At 40.6% G+C, this 8,502-nt stretch overlaps 1 long non-coding RNA gene across 2 annotated transcripts; it reads right to left on the bottom strand.

The window, feature by feature from the left end:
- Positions 1-243: 243 nt before the first annotated feature.
- Positions 244-5,563, bottom strand: Gm34676. 2 transcript variants are annotated; one of them, XR_377712.3, is made up of 3 exons: positions 3,998-5,563; positions 2,246-2,342; positions 244-752 (listed from the first exon to the last, which is right to left on the bottom strand). It is a non-coding gene; the product is annotated as a predicted gene, 34676 (long non-coding RNA). The 2 variants fall into 2 exon arrangements; XR_377711.3 differs by having other exon boundaries at positions 244-2,342; positions 3,998-4,056; positions 4,489-5,563.
- Between the last annotated feature and the right edge of the window lie 2,939 nt (positions 5,564-8,502).

The raw sequence follows: 8,502 nt of genomic DNA, 5'->3' as shown, positions 1-8,502 counted from the left end.
AGCTCCCTCATTGGGGACTGTGTTCAGTCCAATGGATGGCTGTGAGCATCCACTTCTGTATTTGTCAGGCACTGGCAGAGCCTCTCAGGAGACAGCATTTTCAGTCTCCTTTCAGCAAGCTCTTGTTGGCATCCACAACAGTGTCTGGGTTTGGTGGTTGTATATAGGATGGATCCCCAGGTGGGGTAGTCTTTGGATGGTCATTCCTTCAGTCTCTGCTCCAAACTTTGTCTCTGTAACTCCTTCCATGGGTATTTTGGGCTGGAGAGATGGCTCAGCCATTAAAGGCTAGGCTCATGACCAAAATACCTTTCTTCTTATGTCTAGGATATTTCATAGGATTAATCATTTGGCCATTTTCAGAGGAATAATCTCCCTTGTTAGTGTTACCTTTTTCTAGTTGATTGACAAGGGAGATGAGACAAAAACAAAAGCAAAGACCATCAGCATCCTGTCCTAGGATCACCCTCTCTCAGCATACTCATTGTTCCTGGGTTTTCAGGCAAAGAAACTCCCAGTGTAATAGAACCAGGAAGTGGACAAGCCAGGGCTTGAAAGCAAAGTACTCAACTGTAATCACAACAGTTTTTTCCTTGATTTGAGGAGGTGGGTAGAAGTAAGGTATTGCTATGTTAGCCCAGGCTGGCCTCAGACTCATAATTTTTCTCCTTCTGCCTTTCAAGTACTAGGGTTGCAGGCATGAGCCATCCAGTTATTTTATTTTAATCCTCAAACGTCAACTCTTAGGCACACTAGAAAAGAAGAAGCACGGGGAATTAAAATGGAATTTTTTGTTGAGAAGGAAAAGGAGGGAAGGAGAAACACACGAAGATTTAAGTATGGGTCACTATTCTCTCTGCACTAATCCTGGCACCTATTCCATAGTGAAGGTAGGATTGTAATACATGCGTGCCAGTTATTCACTAATTCATTCATTCATTTGTTCAGCAAGCAAGCACTTACTGGTTATCCATTTGGGGGAGAAAGTGAAAGACAGAGATAAATCAGACATAGACTCTTGCCTCATAGTCTAGTGGGAGTGATTATTTCTTGTATGTCTATGTCCCACAAGAGGAGCTGGAAACACAAATAAACCTCCAATCAAAATGCCTGACATTAATAAGCATGTGGGTGTGTCACTTCTAGCCACTGTGGAAGTTGTCTCCTGCTTCCACAACTCTTCCTCACCTCCAACCTCTCTGAGCCCTCCCTCCATAATAGCCCTTCAGTGCCTCCCCAAGGCTGATGACATGACTTTTCTATCCACTGGTACAGAGGCAAGAAGATGACTTGGGCTTACCACAATAACAACGAAATGACAAAAACATTTATTCTCAATCTATACTGCTTCAGCAAAGAGATGTGATTCCCTCTCTCCATTCCCATTTTATTTATAAGTGTTTTGCTGCAGAGTGGGTGAACTGCCGAACTCCATGTCACAGCCTGCAGCACAGCAAACTGGCTTTTTCTGAAGCTCATAATGTGATAATTAAACTGCTATCAGGCACCTTAGTGATGGCATTTGCCGAAGATGTAAAAGCCCTCTCACAACAGCACCTTTCTATAGGGGGCTCATCAGTGGAGGTAGAGCGATCGGCTCTTGGTTTATTTTTTTTATATATATTTTCTTCCATGAGTACATTAAATTTTTATGTGGAGTGAAATGGGACAGGACTTGTTTCCCTTCCACTGCACAATGATTTATTACCCAAAAAAGACCGCAGAACTAATTAGCAGAGTAATTAATTAATATAAATTTGCATATTTGCATTTGCAATTAGTGCAGCCGACTGATTAGTCTGAAAATGAGAAGTTTGACTCATTAGATGTTAGTGTCTGCTGGACCAGAAAGCGGCTGCCAGATGAGGCGGAAAAGGGTGGAATAAGCATGTGTGTTTCTTTTGTTAGAAGAATGGAGAATATGCTCAAATATCTGGGGCCAGACATCAGAGTTTGCAATTTAAAAAAATAAATAAATTATTTGCTTCCATTTCTGCTACTCAATGTTCCTTGCCCTTTTGCCTACAGCAAGCTATTCCTGCCAACCCTGGAAGCCACTGGACCCCTGAGAATGGCTCTTCCTAGTCCCTCAAAGCGGATGGGTCTCTTGTTGTTTGTGAGTGAACAGAAAGTCTGTCCAATTTTGATGTCCCTGGAATTTGACTTTTGCACTCAATTCAGTAGTTCTGTCAAAACAGTTCTCAGTGTTGATGCGGACCCTCAGGGGACTTGGAGAGTAGACTACCTTCCCTTCCGGGCTTCTTCTGATGGCTGCTTCTTTGTTCCTCCAGCTGATGACTGACTCAAATCTCTCACCTTCAGGATACTGACTAAATCCATGTCTGAGAATGACAAAGGGTGAACAATCCATAAATATAACACATTGACAGCCAGACGCATAGACATCAAAAAACAGCCATTAAAAACCCATAGAAAAAGAATGTATTGGTCCAAAATGTTCGGAGAGGCTGGAAAACAATGGGAAAATCTATTTAGAATGAGCATTTATGTAGAGGAGAGATTAGTCTTCTACAAATTCCCATTTTGTCAATAATTGGCATGTTTAAATTTAAATTTGTATTGATAATAACTTCATGTGTTCGTTTTACATTTTTTCCCAAACTGAAATTAAACATATGCATTCCTTCATAGTCACATTTCTTTTATACATAATAAAAGGAAATTTTTGAGCTGTATCATAGTGACTCAATGCTATAGATAATCTGCAAGTGAAAAAAAAAAAAAAACCCTGATGCTTGATAATCTATAAATACTGTCAATATCATTCACAAAGCCTTGTTGTGGGCCAATTCCTGCCCTTAGAATCTGGAGTGATTTTAGATAGACACACATGAACTCTTCTACTGTGTGTTTCTAGTTCAGATAATAACAAATGACACTCACCAACCTCTGCTTCCACCCCAAGCCAGGGACCCTTATTGCACAGTCCAGAAAGTATCAATTCCAGGTCGGTGAGCTATAATTTAAGTATGTCTCAAACGGTTGTGTCTTGGAAGCCTGAGAGGTGATCAGACTCTTAAGCGAACACAATGGGCACCCTTTAAGATACGGAGGGAGCTGCCCTGGGAAGGATAAGGGTGGCTGTTGTGGGTCCCTTGTGCACTTGGAAAAGCCAGCTCTTATGAGTGAGCTCAACGCCGGCACTGCTCTCTGGCTCTCAGCTTTGTGAAGTGACTGTGCTTCTCACAAATATCACATCAGTGTCATCTGCCTTGAAAGCTCGCAGTCAAGGGGCGGGAGGAATCTCCCTAGACACAACACCATGCTGTTTAGACTAAGTCAATATCTTTCCTTTATAAAGTGACTGCCTCGTGTATTTCAACTTAGTAATGCAGAACTGTCCAATTCACATGCCTACCTGTCCTTCAAACCTGGCTGTGACTTTATCTCTCTCAACTCAGACTAGACAGCAACAAATCCCTTGTCCCATGACTTATCTATTAAAGAAGGTAGGGGTATAATTTCTCTAGGCATTCACCTCATTACTTAGACTGTTCTTTTGAACATAGCTATCTTCTCCTTTTATGTCTTTGTATTCCCAAATCTAGTATATTATCTAGTAGATAGTAGAAAATTAATTAGCCATTTTAAATCATTGAATAGAAGAGTAAATGAAAAGATTTACATAAATGTAACTTTATCTAGAGATCTGCCTACAAGAAAAGGAAGAACAGTTCTCACAAAATTCTAAGAAATGACACTACGAATGCCATTGAACAGAATGAAAGTTGAAATGACCCATGCGTGTGATGCCCCTAGTAGAAAATCCTCCTTGGAATCTGCAACTTATTTGTCTTGGGTTTGTTTGGTTTTTTTGTTTGTTTGTTTGTTTTTACTTTGCTTTAAAATTGGTCTTTATGTTTAACAGGTTTGAAAGAGCTACTAAAATATTAATCCTTTGTGATTTTATAAAAATCAAATACTAATCTACATCCACGGGCTAAAAGTAAGACCTAGACAAATAACCATGACTTACCCTTTAGTCATTCGAAAAGAATCGAAGCTGATAAACGGGATTGGGAGCAACTGTGAAGACTGGAAACACATAGGGACAAGCATAAAAGTTTAGCACTGCCTTTGAAGCCCCTCAGAGGAAATATCTGTATCTCTTGATTGAGCATTAAATAGTAGGGTCTTTGTTGTTGTTGTTGTTTACATGTTTCTTACAACTCCCCCATAGACCAAATATTCTTCTGCGATGAAGACTGACACTAGCCATTCCTGTATTACAGGTGGCACTTGGTCAGAGTGAGCCCTTGTTGGATAAGGCTACCTAGAACCATAATTACAGCCAACATCAGTAGCTGCTGTAGATACTATATAGTCTCCATTTTTTTCTAAAAGGTATTTAGAGAAAATGCCATGTAATAAACCTCTTTTTCATCCTACAATTTTTGCATAGGTAGTCACTCAGGCATTATATATCTGTTGGTCTGTCTGTTTGTTTTAAATTTATTTTCCACTTACCTCCAGGAATATTTGAGGTAGCAATTGAATTGAACATTTTTATACGCTTTGTAGAGCAATTCAACATCTAAAAAGATTCCCTGTTTCTTAACTGTGCCATAATACACATGACAAAATATATTTTTATATTTGTTTCCTATAAACTGCATGCTTTATCTGGAACTGTAGCGTAGATATATTGAGAGGAAACCAGCCACGATAATGGGCGTCAGTACCTTCTGTCTTCATCACTGGAATAGAGGAAAATAAAGTCATATTTCTGAAAATGTACCACAAGAATAGCTATAATTGTCCATTCCATATTTGCTTGTTGAAAAAAGAAGACTGATTTTTATATTTGTCTGAAAACACAAATTAGGATTTGCTTACTCTTCTAGTCATCCACTGCCAAGTGAGATGTGAGATCATGGAGACTCCCCCCTTGCCACAATGCCAGCATGGGGCTTCTTTTGTTTGAGGGCTTGGCTCTTCTACTTCAGTCAAACAATGACCAGAAATAGAAGAGGTTTAATTGAGCAGGGTGTTCTATATATTTAGGAAGTTGGAAACCCAATGGGACACATAGCTTTGCTAACAGCACAAACTTTTCTGTGGCCTGGTAACTTAAAACACTGATTTTATTTTTTTTTAAGTATCATTCCATATCATTAGTCCATTAGGTGAATTACACACTTTGGCTATTTCAGTAAAACAGTCTCCAGCCTTTTAGCATCATTTGAAAAGGGAGGCTGGGGTGCCTTGTATGGCTGGAGACTTGAAGACCTGCCTGGCCTCTGTGGTTTCTGCTTTCCTGGAACACTCACTGACAGCTAATCCTTCTGACCACAGACCTTTCTCGTTTCAAGTAGTGTTGTGTGAATTCATCCCCTCTCTATCTTTCACAAACTATAAGGTTTAATAGCGATTAACACTAGACCACAGCACTTTCAAATTAACGATAGCCCTGCCAGTTCTAATTGGTATTCTAATTAGCCTAACCGATTCAACTAATTAAGAACATTAAACTTTTTAACAAAGGCTATCTTGCTTTGTGTGTTGTAAAATGGAATTTAAATGGGAGAGGGAAGGGGTAAAGAGGATGGGGGAGGAATGAGAACCAGGTTGGATTTCCAGGACTCACTCAGAAGTGGCTGAAGAGCCAATTGGAGGCTTCCTCCCTCCCTCCCTCCCTCCCTCCCTCCCTCCCTCCCTCCCTCCCTCTGGAAGCTGGGCAATGGGTGACCAGTGCCTGAGCTTTGCTAGGTGAAAGGTCCCTGCAGCCTTTACTTTCCAGCAGGGCAGAATCAAGTTAATGTAGTGATGTTACCCTTGGTCTCTGTTGCTGCTGAGCTTCTTGGAAGTGGCATTAAGGGACAAACCCAGGCTACTGGTTCACCACAAAAAGAAACTGGGAACCCTGCAGCTTTATACTAAGTATGACTTTTGTCATAATGAAGAGGATTGGGGCTGACTAATGCTACAATTTCAAAATGTGTCCAGTGAAAGATCCTCTAGCTTTGAGAGAACTCTGTGCTTTGATAAACTTCCCAGTGAACCAGGAATGACTAGCCATGCAGTTGTGAGGATGGTCAGGTTTACAGTGAACCCCCAAATACAATAGTTTCTATGGCCCTTTCCTTTTCACTTTCCTTCAGTGCCTGCTCTATCTGTTGAGTCTAGGGTCTCTTCGAAATATATGCCAATTTTTGGTTGCTTCTCTCACTTTCTAGTGGAATTCCTTTTTTTCAAGTCACCAGGGTCAAAATGTCAGGAGGTACTCATGTTCAGTACTGAGACTATGGACACGAGGTTTCAAAGTATGGTACCAACAAGGAAACGCGGGGGGGGGGCAGCTAACAGTTTAATGTAGCCTTGAAGCTGTTTACAAGCTGTTTTCAAGTGAGAGTTTCTTGTTTCATCTGTAGGGAAGGAGTCCCTAGAGGGCACAGGATCATAGAGAGGAATCCAAGTTTTTCTCAGTTTGTCAACTCTAACCTTCCCTCTCTGCCCCTTCTTACTGTCCACTCTTAAGCAACCCTACTATAAAAATACATTGTCTTTCATTGGCTCTTCATTTCTGAAGGCCCCTGTTGCACCTCACTAAGGTTGTAATCTACTATGTTTCAATAGCTGAGCTCAGCACAAAATGGAGGACTCCCTTAGCAGGGCTTCTTCTTCTCTGTCCCACCTGGGGATTCCAACCCGCAATCTTCTACCTGATGGGTGTCACATAGTTCTTGGCAAATCTACAAGTTCAACTTTCTCATTCTCAGTAAGAACCCACCCAGTAAGTCCCTGGGATTCCTGGATTGCCTCTCCATACAAATGAAGCATTCAAAGTACTTTAAACTCTCGCCAATGATTTTACATTCACCCTGACAAAACTCCTTCCCACTCTCCAAGGTTCTTATATAGCCCTTTATATGAATAAAGTATATGTGCACCAAGTTTTTCACTGAAGATCATCTAATAGAGCTGTTCCATTGAATATAATAAAAAAGAGCTGTAACACTAGAATCCTGAAGAAGGAACTCACTCCCATTCAGATGGGATCCTGTAGACTCACATGTTCTGGACTCCACTTCATCCTTCCAGCCTGGTGTACAGTGGTGTCTGGACATTTTAAACAGGAAACAAAGTATGCAAAACCACAGCTGGCCCCAAACATGTACACCATTGTCCTCTATATTACATTAGACATAGACACCAAGCATAGACTTTGCTCTTGTTAATTTGTGGTTCTGATCTGGTTAATTTGTGTTCCTTTGAGTTATGTTAGAGTCATGTACTGGAAACTTGACAAGACTTTCTCCTCTTTAAATCCCAAGTGAACTTTCATAACCCTATGAAAGTGACCTTCAAGTAGGACCTGGAGGGCTCCCACATATGATGGTTTTGCCTTCATCATGATCACTCAGAAGAACCCATGACTGCCCTAGTCACTTGGGCTCCCTCAAAACCTGTTCCCCAGATAGTAGTGGCAATAAAACACATGCTCACATCCTCTGGTTGCTGTCTATGAGATCAGGATATGTGAAATCCTCGGCTTTGCTGACCAGGCTGTACAGAACTGCGGTTTCATGTCTCTCATACTCCCTCCTACCTTCATTGTCTTGGTCACTATGCTCCAGATACAATGCTTCCACAGTGAAGCCAGGGTGTTCTCCCAATATGAGACCAAAGCAGATTTATTCCTCACAAACAACCTAAAATGCTTGAAGACAATGACAACATTTTCAATCAAGTATCCAACTGTGGCAGAGATCAAAATATTCCTGAACCCAAAGAATATTATAGTGGTGATCATTTTGTGAAAAATACTCTCTTTCCTACTCCTCTTTTTTGCCATACACCCTGAAAGAGTTGGAATCTTCAGGGTGACTGGGCACTGGCAACAGAAGGGACCAAGGCAATATTAGAGGTTCCTGACTCACCGGGTTCATTCAAACCAAGTAGATGGGCAGAGGGGCTTAAGGTTGAGTTGACTACTGTCCAATGACATAATCATTCCTGTGTAATGAAGTTTTCATAAAAGTCATAAGGACTGGCTGCAGTGGTCTTCCAGAAGACTGAGCATAGGCAAAGATTCCAACAGGACAGTGTACCTATATGCTAGGTCCTCACCTATATGCTAGGTCCTCACCTATATGCTAGGTCCGTTGCCAGCACTCTCAAGTCTGAGCAATCTCTTCATCTCCTAATGAAAAAGTTACAGTTTTTGGAAAACAGCTTAACATCTCAGAGTCTGTCTTGTAACTAAACTTTATAAACTCAAATATTATTTGAATATTTCTGGTGAAAATGCACACAGAGACACACTAGACCATAAATACATCCCAATTTTTGAAGTCGACACACAAATAATACAAATTGCTTAGTAAACAATATTTGTAGTCAATGCATGTTAAAATCATAATCTGTCATTCTGGAGCAAGTCAAATGTTAACAAGATTGAATTTGCTTATTTTGAATTCACTTGCTTTTCTAAGTATGAAAAAAATTTAAGTTACATGGATAACTCAAATTGAGTGTCTA

Source organism: Mus musculus, chromosome 6, assembly GCF_000001635.26.
Source record: "Mus musculus strain C57BL/6J chromosome 6, GRCm38.p6 C57BL/6J".
Lineage (NCBI taxonomy): Eukaryota > Metazoa > Chordata > Mammalia > Rodentia > Muridae > Mus > Mus musculus.
The sequence above is the reverse complement of the archived record's forward strand: the minus strand, read 5'-3'. Positions and strand labels throughout refer to the sequence as shown.